General features: G+C 39.1%; 1 long non-coding RNA gene across 2 annotated transcripts in view; it reads left to right on the forward strand.

Moving 5' to 3' along the window:
* Positions 1–11,646: 11,646 nt before the first annotated feature.
* The window catches only part of LOC140264228 (uncharacterized), a 42,680-nt gene continuing 33,434 nt past the window's right edge, over positions 11,647–20,892 (forward strand). For both annotated transcript variants that reach the window (XR_011906012.1, XR_011906011.1), the window contains exon 1: positions 11,647–11,719. This is a non-coding gene — a long non-coding RNA (uncharacterized lncRNA). The remainder of the gene's footprint in view (positions 11,720–20,892) is intronic.

The raw sequence follows: 20,892 nt of genomic DNA on the forward strand, positions 1-20,892 counted from the left end.
GATTTTCATCGTGTAAAGGAATCTATCATTTTCCTAATAAGAAGGTAGAAGGAAGGAAGGATGACATCTGGAATTTCACAACTAGAATATACTCACAATGAGAAATCTAGCAAGCAATAGTGATTCTCTAGCTGGAAATTCTGTTGATTAAAAACTTTGAGACTGGATAAGAAAAAAACAGAACGTGTAGTTCTCATGGAATCAAACGGGAACTTCCTTTTCTAAGTGATCAAGGTTAACCTTCAGAAATTCTTAGCCTAAGTACATAACTTAAAAGAGATTTCTGCATCAAGAGATTTGCTGGAATTAATCACTGGGTTTCTGCTACTGTAATGCAAAATGTCAACACCAGACTTGTTCGAAATGCATTCCAAAAGCCAGAGAATGCGAGAATCCTATCCTACTTCAGTTTGATGGGATGACTTCCTGAGAGGCTTAGGAAGAACTGGTCCAAGTTCAGCACAGAATAATTCTGTCTGGGAAGAAACTGAGTAGAACACCTCTGATATTCTCAAATGCCGCTCATCGTTGAGCACTCCCACACTGGAAGAAATGTTATAAATGTTTGTAGTCCTAGAGAACAAGGTAACTTAGCTATTGTTAAGATCTGCTGTGGAGGATCTTGGTGTCAGAGAGTGATAGCAGTGGAGGGACATTTCTGTTCTTATACATACTATGTTCCTTAGATACACTGATCACTCCACAGGTTGCAGTGACATTTGAATGAAATCTACATTTTGACTTAATTGGGTTTTTCTCTCTTCCTCCTTTCTCACTGCATGACTCATCTCTGTTTACGGAATTCTTGAATGATTTTCTGACCACATTTTTATCCACATTAGTATTGCATTTTTATTGACATTTCAAAAAGGCACCCTTATAAGCCACAATAGCCTCAGTTTTTCTAGGGACTCATGAGATCAGGAATTCCTATGTGATACTGAGAAGTCAGAGACACAGGAATCTTCATTATGCTAGCGAAGAATAATCTGGTCTTATGGATAATATCTTTGGATCAGACAAAAAATGAAACAGGAACCCCAAATTATCCCCTGAAGTCATGATTATTTTTGCATACGTCAAACTAGACAGATGTTTGCTTGACTTCTTTTTAATAATTTTCAGTATGATCTTTATCCCTTCACTGGTGGCCTAGTACAATGATTCACCAGTCTTCCTTGTAAGAAAGCTTTTGTAATGTTCCACCTCTTGCCATAATTTCAGCTCAGACATGGTGTTAACACAGTCTGATTTGCATACCAAGACTACAAGACCACTCTCATACTGTAATTAAAATATATATCACACTTCTGGAAAGACGTAGGAAACATTATTTGCCTTATATTCCAGTCTGGGTATATCTGGATATCTGGAAGCATCATCTCAGTGAACTTTTTAAATCTGTGCATCCAGTGGAACAAACTTGGTAGATGTCCAGTTTGGCATAATGCCATTTCACAGACTGTTTTGCTGCTAACTAGTTGTCAGAACTGTCTTTTGGGAAATGCTGAGGATTTTCAACCTCTGCTGAACCTGAAAAGATTTCCATGCCATTCAATATCCTTTGCTTCTTTGAGTACATTACTTTCTTTGCTGAAGGCAGATGTGCTTTCCTTCTGACAGAAAACACTGGAGAGCCAGCAACTCTATTCCTGCCACATTTAGCACCCAAACAGAGATCAATCTAATATTTGCACTGTAGCTTTGACATAAGGCACAGTGGCTGAAGAGCTGGCGGAAGAAACCAAAAAGAAAATTGAATTGAATTTGAAAACTAAATATGCAACATGTTTTACCTGTTGGGATAACATAAGGTATGCTTTTGCATGCAGCTATCATCTGATGGAGGACTCAGCCTCACTTTGAAATGCACAGCACACATTTTTGGTTTTTCTGATGGTATGCTAGGCCCAGACTGAGGAACTTGAGGAGAAACTGCAATGAAAACTTAGGCATACCAAATCATTATTGTAAAGAGGATTTGTATTTTCCACGGTCTTACTTTTTTATTGCTTTAGGCAAGTGGCTATTTAGCTTTTCCTGCTGTCTTTGAGTATCTCTCTCCTTCAGAGAGCACACACTAGAGTGCTGTCATTATTGCTTTCCAGTAGAGGAAACCTATGCATAGGGTGTCAGCATGATTCTACCATTATATATTCTTTGCTCTGCTCTGTTAAACATCAGATAGGACTTGAGCTGTGTCTTCTCACTTACACTTTCCTCATTCCCCTTTTAAATTGTATAATTCCTTGACTACTAAATTTCTTAAAGCAGTCATCTTGTAGGAGATTCTCAAAGGCACTAATAGCAGCCAGAAGCCTGATTCCCACTGAGTCTCCCTGTGGTATGCCACTTCTTTTTTGGAATAATCTCTTCTCCTTTTTGTGTAAGCATGTGTTTGATGAGTGATAAAGGAGACACTAAGAATCTTGACAGATGCTATCAGAACCTGGGTTTATATCTCCCTCTGAAAGCTATGCTGCCTGGACTTAGAGCCAACAACGATAGTACAGCTATCCTCCTTTGAAGTGATGTGAGGGAGAGATGTCTAAGATGCCCTAGCAGAAGCTCTTCACCTTTCTCTTTTATGCTGCTTTTAGGTTGAGCTTTCATGCCTGTTTTCTTACAGAGCAATGTTGCTCATCTGCCCATACCTGACCAGGTACCCTCTCCATTTGAATCCTGACCCTGAAACATGGATTTAACTTTAGAATTCTCTCATCACTGTGGACTTGCCTGGAAAGCTGCAATCTTGCCTGACCTTGTTTACCATCTCCAGACCTGTCCTGCTTTCTCTGTTTTGACACTGTGGCCATTGAACCAGTCTGGAATGGCACTACTCTGACTGCCTTGCTATCACATGTAGCTTCTGCACCTTTCTTCCTTGTGGAGGACTCTTCACCTGTGGTTCACCATCAAGGAGATTTTATCTGTAATCCCACTGAAAAAAATATACATATTCTGAGGAAAAAGTTGAGTAAAATTCTACTCAAAGAGGAGGGAAACATAAATATTTTATCAAAGCCTTTCTGCTGTTCATGATCGCCATTTCTTCCCACTCAAGCCTTGGTATATTTTCCCGAACTTTTTCTGAAAGCAAGAATGGCTTATAGCAAAAAGACCTACCTCTACAAATAACAATAATAATAAAGTAATTAATTACATTTTAAATAGGTAATTATCATACAAGATTCTATGTAGAATAAACTTCAAAACCAGGCCATATCATACTTTGAGACTTCCTGGATTTTTTATAATTTTTTAAATGAACAATACTGTTACTTATTTATTTTGCTTCCCAATCATACTGCTACCTGATAGTATTTGCTTCAGACTGGCAGTGGATTTAGAGATTTTTACTAAAGTTATACAAACATTTAATTTTTTAACAATTATAGTTCTACTACACTAACTGACCGCTACCGATTGTCACATTAGAACATGGCCAGCAGGTCAAGGGTGGTAATCCTCCCCCTCTACTCTATCCTAGTGAGGCCTCACTTAGAGTACTGTGTCCAGTTCTGGGCTCCCCAGTACAAAAATGACAGGGAAAGAGTCCAGTGGAGGGCCACAAAGGGGATAAAGGGCCCGGAGCATCTCTCTTATGAGGAAAGGCTGAGCAACCTGGAGCTGTTCAGCCTTTAGAAAAGAAGACTCAGAGGGAATCTGATTGATGTCTATAAATATTTAAGGTGTGGAAGCCAAAGGGACAAGGCCAGACTCTTCAGTGGCACGTGCCAATAGGACAAGGGGAAACAAATACAAAGTGAAGCATAGGAAGTTCTGCACAAATGTGCGTACGAATATCTTCACAGAAATGGTGACAGAGCACTGGCTCAGGCTGCCCAGGGAGGCTGTGGACTCTCCTTCTCTGGAGATATCCAAGACCTACCTGGACACCTACATGTGCAGCCTGATGCAGGGAGCCTGTTGTGCAGGGGGTTGGGCTGAATGATCTCTGGAGGTCCCCTTCCAGCACCTACAATTCTATGATTCTATGATTAGTTGATCAAGTCACTCCCCAGTGACAAGGAGCGTCCTCCCCTCATGACAAAAGGGAGTTGAAGAGTTAGGCTACTTGTTGTAAGTTTGGGAAAACTAGATATGCCACAGAGACACAAGATCAGAGGAAATAAATTGCTCTTCTACCAAATCCTACAGAAAGCAAGGCTTCCCAGGGACTGTGGGGCCTGTTCACTTTGCTTTTGGAAAGCAAACATCTGGACTGTGAGGACTGAAAAGTATGGATCTTGAAATGAGCTTGATGTTAAAAGATTATGTGTTTAAAGTGGGAAGCGGTGTACAAAAACCTGAATGCCCAAGGAACTGGTGTGTCTCTGTACTGATGAGGAAGGTATGCCATTTTAATGGTGGTTTGGGATGAACTCATTAGCACATTGAGCGTGACTCATGAGGACTATTATAGAATACTTTAGAGATTTTTCCCCTTTACATTTGAGCAGAAGGATGCTTTTCATCTCTGGCTCGACTATTTCTGATACTAGCTAGGGCATATTTCAAGGCATTCTCCATGTTTCATGCGGGGCTTATGAAAAGACTATTTTTACCACATGACTATTAGCAAGTCTCTCCAGCCCTCCTGCCTCCCTCAGGGTCAAATTCTCCCCTGAAAATGCACTCTGATTATGTAAGAGATATAAATTGAAATTCCACTGGGGAACTGTAGCTAGGGTAAATCTGAAGAGAAGATTACTTATGTGGTTTTGGTTAAGCACAAGTGGCTCATTCTTTTAAATAACAGTTGTTATTTTTGTTCCCTCTGATGTAGCAGCAGTTCAATAAATGTCCTGCTCATAAGTTCAGTTCTTACACCAACTTACACCTTGTTCGGCTTCAGAAAACAGTGAAAAAGAAACAAACCTATTTGAATTAGTGAGGCTTTATGATAGAGGTACACCTGTTTGTATTATGAATACAATGTATTTAAAATCTGAAATCTCTGTAGAATTATTTTCTTTCTGAAAAGCAGTCTGAGATCAATCCTTCACTTCTGGTCATGGAATAAGCATGGAATACCATTCCTCTTTGTTCACAGTATGTAGCCAATGGGACAGACTCTGACTATCCCAAGAAGCAACACTTTTTACTGTGTGCTTGGGATGCACTTTTGTTTAAAAAAGAAGTCATATTATGTAAGATGATCACATACTATACCAGATAGCATGTTGTAGTGTATATTTGTTACTGTGCATGGAAACCAGGTTAAAACAGTTTTGCTGAGTATGCAGAAGTGATATTTTTGGGTATAAATGTCAAAACTTTTCAAAGAAGAAAAAGCAAAATAAAATTTTCATAGTTGACTCGGCTTGTATGACCAATAGAACTAGCTGTATGTTTCCTAATGGAATTTAAATAACCAAAATATGTAGTGGAATGGAGCAAGCAGCAAAGCAGGACGTATCCAGGTGAGCAAGCAAGGAGCAGCAAGCAGGATCAATGACCAGTGCTGCAAGAATAATAGTTTGCATGTGCCTGGCATCACACAGTGAGTTAAGTACTTGTACTTCTGCACTGAACAAATGTGTTTCACTGGATTTCTGGGCTACAAGTGACCTTGGCAGCATGCAGACATACTCCAACTGCTCTGTTATGCTGTTCTCTTTTTCTGACTGTGGTTTCTGTTTGCTAAATGAAACTAGCTGACAGTAATGGATTTCCTGAGTACTGTGAGTACTGCCTACTGGCACAGTAGAAGACTGCAACATTGCCCTGTGATTTCTTGAGATCCAGGTACATGGCAATGAGAATTCATGAAGAATGGTACTTGACAGGCAAGCACAGAAGCAGGCAGAAGTGCAGGGTCCGCTTTTCCTTTCTGAAGAACTATGTCTTCTAACAAAGAGTAAATATGAGTTCGGTCTGATTTGACTGAGAAGGACAAACCAATCTTAAAGGAAAAATGAGCCTCAGTTGCCATGGAGGAATGGGGAAGCACTGCAAAGAATTATGAGATAAGTAGTTACTGTTCATAAAATGCAAGAAATGAACCAGAGTGATAAGAGCATATCTGGACTTACCTCATGATGTTCCGTAGAACATCTTCCCTGGCTCTTGTGAGATCTGGAACTGATGTTGGCTACTGCTGTCTTCTATATTGTAAGCAGAGTCCATTTTTCATTGTAAGTGTGCTGAAAATGTTGGCTTGTCTTAGATCTACAAGGAGTAAAAACACTTGTTTACTAAATGGAATCTCAAATCGTAGGAAAAACTGCCAGAATCCAAGCAAGTAGCTTTACTTACACACCTTTTAATAAATGTCAGGAAAATTATGTTTTCATATGCATTAAAAAAAAAAATTCTACTCACATGCCTAATATAGATTCTTCACCTGTGTTTGCAAATCCCTGGCTCTGCCTGTATCAAGAGCTCTTACTAAGGGATTTGGCTTTAGACTGAAAGATCCAAATTCATACCCAGGGACATTTATACACAACAGCCAAAGAACAAGACAAGTTTCTACCTAGTCTGCCATGAAAAATCAAATCTGTAATTAAAGATAAATGACTGTCTATGGTAAATGTATTGCAGTGGGTATCTCTGGTAATGCAGGATATTTGCAAATATTATTCAAGTTTTTGCAGTAATTATTTGAAAGCTTGCACTTAGTTACATCAATAAAAACACATTCATTTAACTTCACTAGTTCTAGTATGAGAAGAATATCAAACATAATTCCGTACATATGACATTCCTATATTGTTACTGGAGGCTCACAGTTCTGCCTCAGTGGTGAATTTTGTCCGACTCATTACAAGTAACGACACTGGTGGTTAGTACCATACAAAAGAAGTATCATCAAGAAGGTGAATTCTTTGGAAACAAGTGTTTTATTTTAGGTTTGTCAAAGTGTAAAATGTGGAAGTAGAGATAAAGAATGAATTTGTATCAGAGCAGCATATCAATAAGATAAATAAATCAGAACTGAGTAACTAACTTCTATGTTTTCTTATCCTCTTTATCCTCTTCTAGATTCATAAGTCTTGAGTCAGTGTTTGCTCTAGAACTACAGGCTGAATTTCTACTCCATTTGACTGCACTGGGAATTCAGCACACTAGGATATATTTCAAGCAATTTTCTTCAGAATTGTTTCCCTTCTGTATGCTACTCAGCTTTGACAAAGCTGTCCCACAAAGTATAATTGTGTCAAACTGATTATACTTGTTTGAAGATTTTCTAACTACTTTTATTTTATTCGCAGTTGGCTTTTATTACTATGACAAATTATGGGGAAAATACCGTGAATATTAATTGCCAGTGTTAACTTAATTTTCTTCTCAGCAATTTTCACTTCATTAAACATTTCATAGAATATTAGTAGCAAAATGTACTTATAATAAATTAACCAATTTACCATAATTTTTCTACCTCTTATGCATTCTCTTTGTAGGACAGTCATATATTTTTAAGCAACTCACTTTTCAGCTGGGGTCTTATTAATTTCACTTATACATTGCCTTTTCACTGTTAAGATTATCTTTTTAACATGCTTAAAAGGTTTTCAGCAACATGCATTCTGAGAGTTATTTTCTGCAGAAAAGAGGAAAATGAGTTCCAGAAGATGAGGACTAATGAAAGAAATGCATTCTGGTAGTACAAAGCAGCACTGATTTTCTCTTTAGTAGAAAGTAATCTTAGTGAAAAACATAGAGGTTCAAAAACTGAGTACTATAAGTAGGAGAGTCACGCTGCCACTGAGTTTATAGCATTTGCTCTGAAGCTCTGAAGCCTTACAGTCAAAATAAACAAACAAGCAAACAAAACCCGAGGTCCCACATCTAAAATTAAACAAATAATTTAACAAACAATTAAAAAACAACAACCAGCAGGCTTATCACCTTTACTTAGAGAATAACAAGAGCACCCCAGTGCTAAGTTGGAGGGGCTGATGATTTGCTTGATAATGAAACTGTGTTAAGGTCAGTTCAACCTCTCTGTAACCACAGTTCTATGACGGCAGTACACTTCTACTGAATGTCTCCTGGGATAATGCCAAGGAGGCTTACAGCACTCGTGCTGACTTTTAACATAACCTCACTTATGTAGCTGCTTAAATTAGGTCTTCTAGATGCGTGGTCACAATCAATGAGATCCTGATTTACCACAGATGAGAGGCCTACTCAGTGGTTTTACACAGCAATCTATTTTTAACCCACATATACACTTGGAAGACTAATTTAAGGCACCTTCATTTTACAGGTCTTTACTTTTCCTTTCCAACTAAATGATCCAGTTATTTCAGCCCCTAGAGATATCACTTCAAAAGCATAGGTCTAAAAATTTTATATCCAAGTGTAAGCTAAGGGAAGTTGTTAATGGCAGACAGACTAAACTCCTTGAAAGAAAGAAAGAGAGGAGGGCAATGACCTGTCAGTAAATTGGCTGTCATCACTAACTTGGGTGATTTAAACTAAAATTAGCTGAGGATACCATTGCCAGCAAAAACCTAAAGGAGATATCTATACATATGTGAACAGATTTTGAATCATTTGGCAAGCTGCTTCCATTCATTTTATCTAGCTCAGAAATGTAAGTAGCGTTGTGCTAACAAGACACTGTAGGCCAGCAGACACGAGGAACCAGCTCCATCTCTGCCGTATACCTGCTCTGTATCAGTGTAGTTTATCAAACTTCACTTTGGTTTTCCTATTTTTAAAACAAGGCAACAAATAATTGACTATATAAGAACCTAGAGATTAGAAAAATGCTTAATAAAGGTGAAAGTATAGTTGTTGCCAGGCAACCAATAATAAAAATAAACAGCTCTCCTTACAGCTGTAATCATGTTTGTAGACAGTGGTAGCAAGTTGACATTAGAATTCAGCATCCAGTATGATCTTGTAGCCTCTTTCCTACAAGTAGGGTAAAATACTTGAAATTCTGAACACAATTTGCAACTTCTAGTACCCTGTTATTGTTATTAATACAAATGTTTCTGATACCAGTTACGCCATGATAAACATTAATCCAAGTGTTCATTCTTATCCATTTTCACTCAGTTTTAGAAGCCAGTTTTCAGTGCTTAGTAAGTATCTTGTCTTTTTTGTTAAAGAGTCTATAAACATACAGCATATTTGTCTGCTTACCTGAAGATGCCCTATTATCTTGGGAGTTTTACGTTGTTCTTTTTCTTTATTTTTAAAAAGAGACAGGACAGTACAGTGCTCTCTTCCCTGCATTTTGTAGGAGCTTGCCAGTAACATCTTCTGGCCTTCTGATCATGGATCTGATGTCACTATCTTCCCTTAAGATAGAAAATAGCGAGGCTCAGTTATCTTTTTTAGAAGTTAAGGGCAGTTTATCCCATCTTAAAAACCCTTGGTTGGTGTGATTCCTTTGATAATCCCTACTACTTTAAATCAGAGAATGATGGAATAGTATGAATTAGAAGGGAGTTTTAAAAAGTCATCAGATTCCAAACTCGGTTCTGTGAGCCTTGACCTTAAACATTACCAGGGGTGCATCATCCACAATGCCTCCAGGCAACCTGTTCCAGTATATAAACACCAATGAAACAAAGAATTTCTATCTATTATCTAATCAAAATTTGCTACCTTTTATCTTAGAACTGTAATTCCTTGGTCTATCACTACACATCTTCATGAAGAGTCCTTCCCCACCTCTCTTGCAGGCCCTTTTTGTGTATTGGAAGGCCAATTCTCCAGTTCAAACAATTGCAGGCTCCTCTGCCTTTATTTGTTGGAAAGGTCCTCTAACTTTCTAATAATCTTCATGGCTCTTCTCTGGATCTGCTTCAAATGCTCCATGCCTTGTGCTGTGTGTCCCAAGCCTGGGCACAGTACAACAGGCAAGGCCCCACAAAGGCAAAACAGGGGAGAATCATCTCTTTCATCCTGCTGTCCACGCTTCTTTTAATTCAACAGTACCTCCATGTCTTTCTTTGCTGGGCTGCTCTCAGTGCATTCATTTCTCTGCCTGTACTGATGTTAGGGATTGACTCCACCCAAATAATAACTCTCTAGCCTGAAGTATTCTGTTGACCATGTCAAAGAGGATACAGAAAGGGAAGCACTGTATGTTTTCACATAACCAGAACATGCCACTATTTTGTGTAGAGCTTCTGAAACAGAAAATACTGAAAAACAAGATTAAGAAAAAGGAGCACATTTTAGTGGCATTAAACATCACAAGATTTCACTTGTCCATTAAATGGAAGAAATAATATTTTTCTATCACTAATATGAATGCAGATCCTTCCACTAACACTTCTAATGGGTATTCTAAGCAAGAAAAAAAAAAAAATTAAAAAAAATCTCTGGAGGAAAAAAAAGAAATCAAATAAATTACGCACATTAGCTTTGTGGTGCATCAAAAATGCAAACTGTAAAATGTATCGTTTCTGTAGTTGCTGTGATTGGAAGCTGGAACACCTTAAAGTATTAGTGGTTAAAGTGCTGTCCCTTTCATACAGTACCCATAGATTCTTGAGAACACAGAGCTTCTTACAGATTTGTTAGCATCTTGAATTAAAAGACCAGAAAGGAAAGACAGGTTATATTGTCTTTTCATCTTCCAGTTTCAGTGCTGACTTTAAGGAAATATAAAGTGTCTACAAAAACTAGCAGATGTGTCAGATATTCAAGAATGAAGAAAGCAAATTATTTGTCTGACTAAGTCAAGTCAAATAAATTAAATTGGTTTTCAAAATACTGCATAAATTTCTTTGCAATATTGTGCCTTGAAAACTAGTTCAAAGCTTAATAAAGAATGAATGACAGCAAAGGAAAAAAACATTCAGAAACGTGTGAGACACTGAACAAGTTACCTGACACCAGTCAGACTTTCCAGAAAATAACTAAAAAAATAAATAAATTGAAAACCTAGAAGTATCTGCCAAAAAATGTACCACTTTTGCAGCCATTAGGTGATTTGCTGATTCAGAGGTTGGCAATCCTGACCACAAGGCAGAGGGTTGGAACTAGAGGTAATGTTGTATATCTTTAATGTCCCTTCCAAACCACATCATTGTATAAAACCATAGTTCTATGATTCTGTGATTTCCAAGACTGGTTTTGTTTGTTTGCTTGTTTCCTTGGCAACATTTCCCCCCTCTACACACACAGAATGATAGTTGAAAAAGCCACAAGTACCGAATGGAAGCTGTTATCTGTCGGACAGCCAGAACCCGGAGTTGCTCAGCAGAAGCTGATAGTTGTGGCCATCTGTAACTGCCACCTGCCGGTTACAGAGGTTACTGATCCTCACTAAACGTTTAATTTTAAACCACCCTCAATCAGAGGTGATGTTGCTTTGATCAGACACTGAATTTAGTTCTGTAAAAATTAATATGCAACTCCTTGAGATGAGACTATTTGCTACCGATGAAGCTTGCTTTGTGTTCGATGGACAAATGCCTGCACCACAAACCACCAGCATACCTGGAGATGCAGGGTTGCAGAGAGGAGCTCCAACACGCGGTGCAGATGTGATGGTTTTGTGGTTGTTGGTTTTTTTGTTTGTTTGTTTTTCAGTTTGTTTTGTTTTGATTTCCTTCCCAAAGCTACAGCATGGCTTCAGATCCGCTCATTTGCTGTCAGGACAGCTTCATGAAGCATGCAGGCACCAGCAGATGGCAGATTTGCACAACACATTGCGTGACCCCTTCCCCCGGCTGCCTGAAGGAAGATGGCGGTCTGGGGCGACCCGGGAAGATGGCGACGGGCAACCTGAGGCGTCCGGGTAAGCCGGGCTGCCTTTGGTCTGTGTGAACGGCTGGATGAAGTAGGCAACCCGAGTCGGGACGGGGGGGAGGGAGCATCGGGTTCGCATGGTTACTACAGGTGATAAAGGAGATGGGCAGCTTCAGGGTGGTCCTGCATGTTGCCAGTAATGTGGCTGCTGCAGATTCTCCAATGTGGTTTTTTTACCCTCTAATATCCTGATGGCTTTTCTGGGGGTTTACAGCTGTTGGTAGCGTAGTCTCCACCTGTCCTCCATCCTGCCTTCAGCTGCCTTCTTCACCAAGCCTGGCACGACAGTCAAGTGCTGATAGCCTTAGTGCATAAAGAGCTAGATGAAATGAAGAGAGAAACAAGCAAAAATCAATCAATCAGTCAATCAATCAATCAGTCCATCATACATTTTAGCTATGCAGTGTTGCACAACTTTGGCTTCTTTGGAGACTGGTGTTCAGTGCATTACCCCAAGGCTGCCAGTTCTGCACTAGGTGTGGGATGTGTGAGTCCATCTCTGGGGTCAAAACTGTTCAGAGATTGAGTAGAAGATCAAGACTAATCACAGAGTCATTAAAGTTGGAAAAGACCTCGAAGGTCATCTGGTCCAGCTATCAAACCATCCTTACCATGTCTACTAACCTATATACGCATATCTCTGGAGCACCTCCAGGGATGTTGACACCACAACTTCCATGGGCAGCCCATTCCAATGCATTACCACTGTTTTTGTGAAGTTTTTCCTAATACCCAAACTGATTTTTATATTTTTTTTTCCCTGGTGCAACTTGAGGGCATTACCTGTCATCCTCTCACTGTCACTTGGGAGGACAACCCTCGCCTCACTACAGCCACCCCTTTCAGGGAGTTGTAAAGTGTGATGAGGTCTCCCCCAAGCAATCTTGGTTTTCTTAGCTACTCTCCATAAGACTTGTTTTCCAGTCCTTTCACCAGCTTCATTGCCCTCCTCGGGACTTGCTCCTGGGTCTTAATGACTTGTAGCAAAGGCCCCAAACCGAACACTTGAGATTTGAGATGTACTTGAGATGTGGCCTTTCCAGTACTGAATACAGAGTGACAATCTCCTCCCTGGTACTGCTGACTATTAATGGGCCTCTTGTGTGTTTTCCTTCTGACTTCGGTGATATACCGCATAATTCACAGCATGAAAGCAGGAATCTGTCAGTACTCTGTGAACTGTGTGTAAAATGATAGAGAAGGAAGAACACATCTTTCTTTTTCTCTATTCAATTTCTGTTGAAAGAACTTGATAGCGCTTACACAGTCCAAACACATACTGGTTGTTATCATGTAGTAAAATTTTCTCACGCAAGAATATGTCCTGTGTGGTATGGTCTAACTTGCACAAACTTTCTCTGAAGAAAAAAAAGAAAAAAACCCAAACAAAACAAAACCACAAAAAACACAAACAAACGCACAAAACTCACAGAGGCCAAAGGTTCAGGACTTGTCTTTTCTCCTGGAAATTCTAGAGAATTCGTAGCTGCATCAGTTCCAGTAGTCTAAACCAAACAGGAACAAATAGTAAACTGGGAATTTTCACAGAATACAAATACAGGTTTGGTACCAAACATACAGTAACTTATCCCAGATGGTATTGCTGAAGTAACACAACATGATAAAAAACATCAGTGTCTTCTCTCTACCTCTATCATGAACACATTTTTTTAACTAGTGCACCCATTAGAGAATACTTTGGCCCTCCATTTTCTGGCCTCTTTCTAGAGAAATGCCCCAAAAGATGATAGAATTGCTCAGTGAAGCAAAGACCTGAAATGTAATTCTTGAATTGTTTTTGCTGTGGAGCATAATGATAATTTCTCCCTATTAGGAGGCCTGTGCTCATCCTGTGGTGACCCAGACTGCTCCTGTGGCATTGATTCCTTAAGCTTGGCTAGCATTTTCCTCTGTTGATGCTATGAAGACAAGATGGTGATTTTGGTTTCACACTTAAAAACCATACAAATAAAACTCATTGAAGCAGTGTCAGGACAGTCTTGGAAGTAAAGATGAAGGTGCAGAACTTTTCTAGCAGCTGGAAAATGCTTAATTAGACCTAAATGTAGCTACCTTTATCACTCCCTTCTGAATGTAGAATCATCAAAATTACATTTTCTGTGTTTTTGGTACTATATAGATAAGTATATGTTACTTCTTAAAATTAGAGGAATTGCTGAGTTATATGTTGTACATATGAGCTCTGAAAAATACAGATTAAGAAGTAGACAAGTACTAAGAAAACAGTCTTTTTCTCATTTGCTGGTAGCTGGTATAATGTCCTTATACATGTTCTGAAAAAGCAGGTGACTACTGAAGGAAGGACTTAAGCAGCTATGGAAACACAGCTGCCACACAGACATGCACACAAGTGGTGTCTGACTTTACACGCCTTTAGCTTTGCTTGCATTTTATTATACCACAGTCTCAGTTGTTACATAACTTCAGATATGTGACTGATAAGAGTGGTATGACTGATAAGAAATGTGTGACTCTGCTTGTGTTGCACTTTTAACGTTGTTTTAATCATAGGGGAATAAGGAAGTTTTCTGTGCAAGTTTAAAGCAAAACTTTAATTGCCTGTCTGATAAACAGGTTTTTTTCTCTGCTGCCAAATGCTAATCACTGGAGATGTAAGACAAATACACTATATAAAGAACTGCATGCAGTATATGACTGTGTGCATGTGCTGGGCTCCTCTTTGACCGACAGCTAATATACATGGGGTACGGTGATCCTGCTGACTGACTAATGAAAAGGGGAAGAAACTCTTGTTTAGAAATAAATCATTCATGCATCTTAGTAAATACCACTGGATAAAACAAAACAGCTGTAAGTATGAGAGAATTTGTATCTCAAGAGATTTCGTTTTATTCTTTGGTAGAAATAAGTATGTGGCAATGGTTTCCTGTGATGTCATCCATCAAGATGCAAAATTTTAGCTTAAATTTTAACTTAAAAAATGTGAGAATCAGCGCTAGACAAAATGCTCCAAAAGTCTTTCAATGGAAACACTTTAAAATGCATTTGTTGGATAGTGGTTGACCAAGACTGCATTCTGTAATGAAATTACAGCATGTGCTGATCACTTATCCTTGTTCCCTGCTTAATGGTAAGAATTATTCCCATTATCATGACTACAGGCCTGCTTGGGCCAAGTTAACTGAGTCAGTTCATCTCATTTGGGCCAGCAAATAGCTGCTAGATAATGACAGCTTTCAATTCCTGCTAAGATAAATTGGAATCAGCTTGTCGCTTTAGAAATTACAGGGCAAAATAGTTCTGTTTAAACTTCTGCTTTTAATCTTCTCAAAAAGACTTTAAAAAAGTTAAGGTTTCATTTCCAGTTGCCCTGTTAATTATTTCTAGGAAATGCTTTCATTTCTTTGTACATGAAATATGCATGATGCCATGCAGATATATATTCGAAGAATTGTTTGATCTATATATCCAGATGTAGTTTAAAAAATATATATATCAAACTTGCTTAATATAATAACTCTCTTGGGTGTGAGCATTTTGACAGTTTTTTCTTGCTTAAGAGTAAGTTGGGCTTGATGCTGAGATTCTACAGGCAGAACTAGTATGCACATCAAATGGGGGACATACATGGTCATGTGTCTTGTATGTGTGCATACAAATCAACACATGCAGCATTGTTCCTTCTGCAGTTAGTCCATTGTTTCTTCTTCCTCTGTCTCACCCATTACCAACCATGGCAGAAGAGAATAAAATTATTGAGCTGACAGGCATTTGGAGAGTGCTGTGAATCATTTAAGAATGTCTGAAGTGGCAGACATGAACAAATGATAGAACAAAAGTTCTGGGTAGTCTCTTGGCTATTAGAGTAGAGCATTTCAGGAAAAACTCATGCACTCTGTTCTTGTGAGCTTTCCGCTTCATAGCAGCCACCAGTAAGTCATTCTGAAACCATTCTGAAGATTCTTGTTTCATTTTAAAAGAGGGCTCAGGGATGTTCTTTGCACATCTATAAATATTATAAAACTAGCACAGTCACTAAGTTACTTAAGTAGTGCATTTGTGTATCTTGCACATCATCTGAATTGTTTTTCTCCAGGATATGGCAGCCTTGAAAGTTCTCTGATTTTGATTTTGAACAATAAAATTTAAACAGGTTTTTGATTTCAGCATGGTAATATATTTGACAGAGCCACATCGCTTTGTTTAATTCATATTCATGGCACAGTGTTTAGCTGAGGTAACTGACATGGCAGCCAAATTACTGGAACGCTGCCTTTCCTTTTGGGTTGTACAGAGAGCAGAGGAGTGACTCTGGGGATAGATTGTTTTCCTCTTGCCAGCCCATGGCTTGCAGGAAACATGGACTGCAAACTATCTGGACTTTAAGGTGCAGTCAGAGTGAAAAAACACAGCTATGGAGATGAGAAAGGCCAGGAGGTGTACTGGAATGAATGCATTTCTGTTAGTCCACTTACTGTTCCCTGACATCTGGACTGTCACTTTCCCAGAGAGGACAAACTCTTAAGTGCCTAAATTCTGACCCTACCTGGTAAAGGAGGATGACTGATGTGTTGAGGTAAAGCTGCTGCTGCTCAGAGACCTGGCATAAAATCAACTCTGTCGAGCCCCTTTCTCCAGTTCCCTGCTCTCTTTAGAGTTTCTCTGGAACCAGGCTTTCTTTGATGCATTTGTTTTTTCAACATGTAACACTTCCTTCTCCAGCTCACTTTGTCTGCTGCATCATCTACTGTGATAGCACATGTAGTATTCACATAACATGGAGCTCCTGAAACTTCTGTGGTTTTCTGAACCACAGCCTTCTAAACTGTGGCCTTACAAGACTCATTAATACAGTAAAAATTGAAACAGTGAACAAGCAAGACTCATGTTGATGATCAAATGAGCAACAGGAGCAAACCTTACATCACAAAATCAGCAGTTTCTAAAAACCTGTACAATATTGTCTCAAGAGATCTTGATTTTCTTGCTTAAAATTAAAGACTTCAGGGGAAAAGCAAACCAACAAAAAAGCACTTTACTATGAATTTACTTTGAGATTAGCTAAGTCCCAAAATAGGTCCTACTGGTCTAAAAAGATACATTCTGTGGTTTAACTTTTATATAGGTTTTTATTTGCTTTTGATTTTACACGAGAGTCTAGACAGCATAAAGCAAAGCTATGCTTTCCTGTAACAAGAAACAGATCAAAGGGAGTGGCAAATAAAAGTGGGCCAGGGAAAGTAACGCAGAACAAAATCCTGTTTTGCTCTCTTGAGCAACTGTTTGCCTTTCAATGAATCAAGGCACAGTTATTGGACCTGAACAGCACAAAATGTTTTGCAACAAGAGCAGGACTCATTCTTTCTGTATTGGTAGTTTCTGTAACTTTATCTGGAAGTATGTATTAAAGTTGAAGAGATTTCTTAGAAATAACTTAAAACACATAAGGAGCAGGGACTGCTGCTTGTGGTGTAAGTAGGAGAGACTTCAGAGCTTGTGACATCCATTTCATCACTTGCTGTATACAGAAGTGCTCCAGTGAAATTACAGGTTGTCTGTTAATTTCAGTTGTGTGACAGCTCTCCATTCCAGTGATCCTTGCAAATTTATCTCAGATATTAGCATTGTAGATGTCAACAGTTGCTTCTTCCACCCACAGTAAAACATGGTCCCTTGAAAACACCAAAGTTTTTTGAGTCCTCGTGACCTGTGTCTTTCTAGCAACATCAACAAAAAAAGACCTGTTCCCAAGCCTTATGACTAATATGAAGGACAAATCTCTATCTGAATATTTGAATCTAAGAAATAAAACCCTACATTTACAACTACAACCTCGCAAGACACCGAAAACCTCTTAAAATCTACTTTCTCAGCCCCAAGAAACAGATTATACTTTCAGATTTTGGATGCAGGGAGAAACTGAAGCATGACTGAGAAAGACTGTTCAGTGTTTCTTTGCCTCCTAAGTTAAAGAAATTTTCTTTACCTGTCACTGCTATGTACTCACAGTCTCACTGCAAAGCCTGTTTGGTGGAAGTAAGGAGGAAAAATGAACCTCAGCCATCATAAATGGGCATGAAAGCTTTATAGGTGATTGGTCTAGCAGGCAGTGAGATAGGAGACTGTGAAGGGCGTGAGAGAAGTTAACTTCCAAGGTAAAGAGTGCATTGGGATGTTGTGATCAGAATGGACACTTGATACTTGATTTAAAACCACATGGTTTCAAAATGCCTGGACCAGCAGAAGCTTTGGAGGCCGCCTGCGTGAAAGCACTCACATTCAGATTTTCCAAGACTGACTTTGTTTTGACAAGCTATGCCAAACTAATGTGTTGTAAACATGAAGACATCTGGTCTCGTCCTTGAAGGACATTTAATACAGCAGAATTTATAATCCCAAATACCAGTCAAATGTGAAAAAATGGTTTAAAAACAAAGGAAAACATTTACTGTGTTTTTGCTTTTGTTTTGTAATTGCATAAAAAAATACATTTCTGTCTGAGGGAGGTGTGAGTGCTTGAGAAAAAACAGTGAGAGATAAGATGCATAATGCATAATAAGCTGCACTGTGTATTATAGTGCACGTCTGAGTCTAAGACATTTTCCTGTACTTGAGGCTATTGTATTCTTCCTTTCCTTATGGAAGTAAATGAGAACACTTGTGTTACTGAGCTGTTCTTTAAAAAATAAAATAAATACAACAACTGAGTTGGTAGATAGAAGTGGGATATTTCAGGTTGTTACAAGTCTCATCTTGTAAGCAGTTCTCTCCTGTCATTCTCTAATTCAACAGAACCATCCGGTTTTGCTCTGTCTTGCCAAGCAGAAAAAAGTGGTAATCACATTTTTCTTTTCCCTGCGTTGTTGTGAGGCCAGATTATTTTTGAATTTGACAAGGGTTGTTAAGACTGGGATGTCAGTGAGGTTCATTCAAAGTGTTTAGTTTTGTGAATCGAGTAACTTTATCTGTATTGCTTCTTTAGTAAAGATCCCAGTTAAGCAGTGTGTTTACAATTGTGCATAAGAGCATTGAGGGATCAGAATTTCAAATCCATACATTGTTGGGAGGTTTGCTTTTAGGCGTGTGCCTAAAAAGCCTGAATTTGGGGACAAAAGTGTTAAATTCAAATATATACATTACTAAGTCCACTACATTGGTAATGGTCTGCAGAAGCTTTTAAGATAATATTGCTGATAGGTGGAGCCGGGCTGAGGTCTGCAGCAACCAGAAAGTGATGCTGTAGTTAGGTGTAGAGGTCTCAATTGCAAAATCCATTGATCCTTTATTTCAGTCACCCACCATCTCCGAGAGGGCTAAAGTGTAGCCTTGAATGAACTGCTTTCCCACAGCCATGGGCGAGAGTGGCAGCACAGATTGCAGAGGAGGTTCAGCCTGCCATGAGGCATGTGCATGCACATCCAAGCACCTCCTGCCTGTATTCAGCACTGAGCAAGGAAAAGGTCTTTACAATGCTATAGCTGCTGGAATATTTCTAGAGGAGCCCTTTTCTTCGCTTGCTGCATGCAGTATTCTACTGAATACTTGCATTCCACTGCAGTCCAGTCTATTTTGACCAGCTTTGTTCCCTGTTTAGTATTGCTACCCCTTGCTATTCTGTAAGGCCTGCATAAACAAGCCTGTGCCTGTTCCTTTCTTTTCTTTCATCAAAGTATGTAATTTCCTTGTCCTTTTGGGTACTATTGTTTCTGAGGGAAGGTAGGCTTTAAATTGCATCATGCTGTGGAAACAATACAAATCAAGCACTGACTGTTCCCCATTATTTCTGTGAGCACAGGTGACATATACTGGCTCAGGTAGCTGCAAAGAAGTGAAAGGAAAATAACTGGATTCCATGTCCACGTTACCACAAAAGGTCATTATGTGTAGAACTTCCTCCTCTAGTGTTCTTTACAGCTATGAATGTGGTGGTACCTGAGTCCTTGGATTCCTTTTGAGATGGGTGGCAGATGCCTTCCCTCTTTACTTTTCATGCTTTGCCCTTCTCGATGTAGACTTCTTCAGTTTGCTTCACTTCTTAATTGGTACTCTGCAACTGTGAAAGTGTTGTTTGAAAGGCAACCACTGAAATTAGGAAAAGTTGCCTTGCCACAGCACTGTGTATTCCATGACAAATAATGAGTTAAAAGTATGTTTCCTGCTCTTCCTCATAATCTTCCTCTGGAATGTAGAATATATGCATAACTCAGAGATAATCCACTCCTCTTATCAAAACAAAAAGAAGAAAGATCAGGGAACTCTGTTGTCTTGTGCTTAGTGCTTTCATAGCTAAACAATAAAATAGGATGTATAAGTGTGAGTTAAGGGCAGGACTATCAGCTCAATGAATCCTCTAGCATGGAAAGATAAAAACAGACATCCTGGCATGGGAACCTGCACAGAATCTGAAGGGACTGGAGGTCTCTCTCTGATCTATCTGACTGCTATTAAATCTATTGGACTTAAATACTCCTATATCTTTTAATTTTTTGCTGCCACAAATGACATGATTGAGTACCAAAACTGCATTAAGAAGAGCTGAAAAAACCTTTCCGCAGTCTTGTTTAGCAACGTATCGGTCTTCATTCAGATCTTAGAGGGCTTAGAATGTCTAAGTTTCCTAACCAAGAAGATGCATCAGGAATCTTCAAACAAGAGCACTGCTTTTAAGAAAAGGAAAAAAAAAAAAAAAAAAAAAAGACAAGCATGATCTCTTTTGAATTCCACTGGGTGCCAGTGTTGTCTTATTATGGCAGTATCATGTCAGTACATTTATCTCTTAAACTGTTTCTGTTTGCTTTTAGCAGTGGTATCAGTTCTTTCCTAACAGTGTTTTGTCCCTTGTGTGTGAAAAAGCTGTGTAATGCTAGGGAGGGAGTCCCTTCATATTTGTTTTACCTGCAGTTCTGAAGTTCTTGGGAACCTTCTTGACCTTCTATAACTGTCTTCTTAATAATGAGCCTATGAGAGGATGACTAACATTGGCCGATGTCTCAGACACTGCTTTCCTGTGCTGTGCACTCTGAGAAATGCTTCCACTTGTTGGAGGAGATTCACATGTGCCAGGGTGGACCTGTGACACCTCAGCACACAGAATCCAGGGCAAAATGCCCACCAGGCTGCATTCACAATGCCAGAGGATTGCTCTTCAGTGTGAGATGCTTGAGATGCAGCCTTACATTA

Source organism: Excalfactoria chinensis, chromosome Z (assembly GCF_039878825.1).
Source record: "Excalfactoria chinensis isolate bCotChi1 chromosome Z, bCotChi1.hap2, whole genome shotgun sequence".
In the NCBI taxonomy this organism is placed as follows: domain Eukaryota; kingdom Metazoa; phylum Chordata; class Aves; order Galliformes; family Phasianidae; genus Excalfactoria; species Excalfactoria chinensis.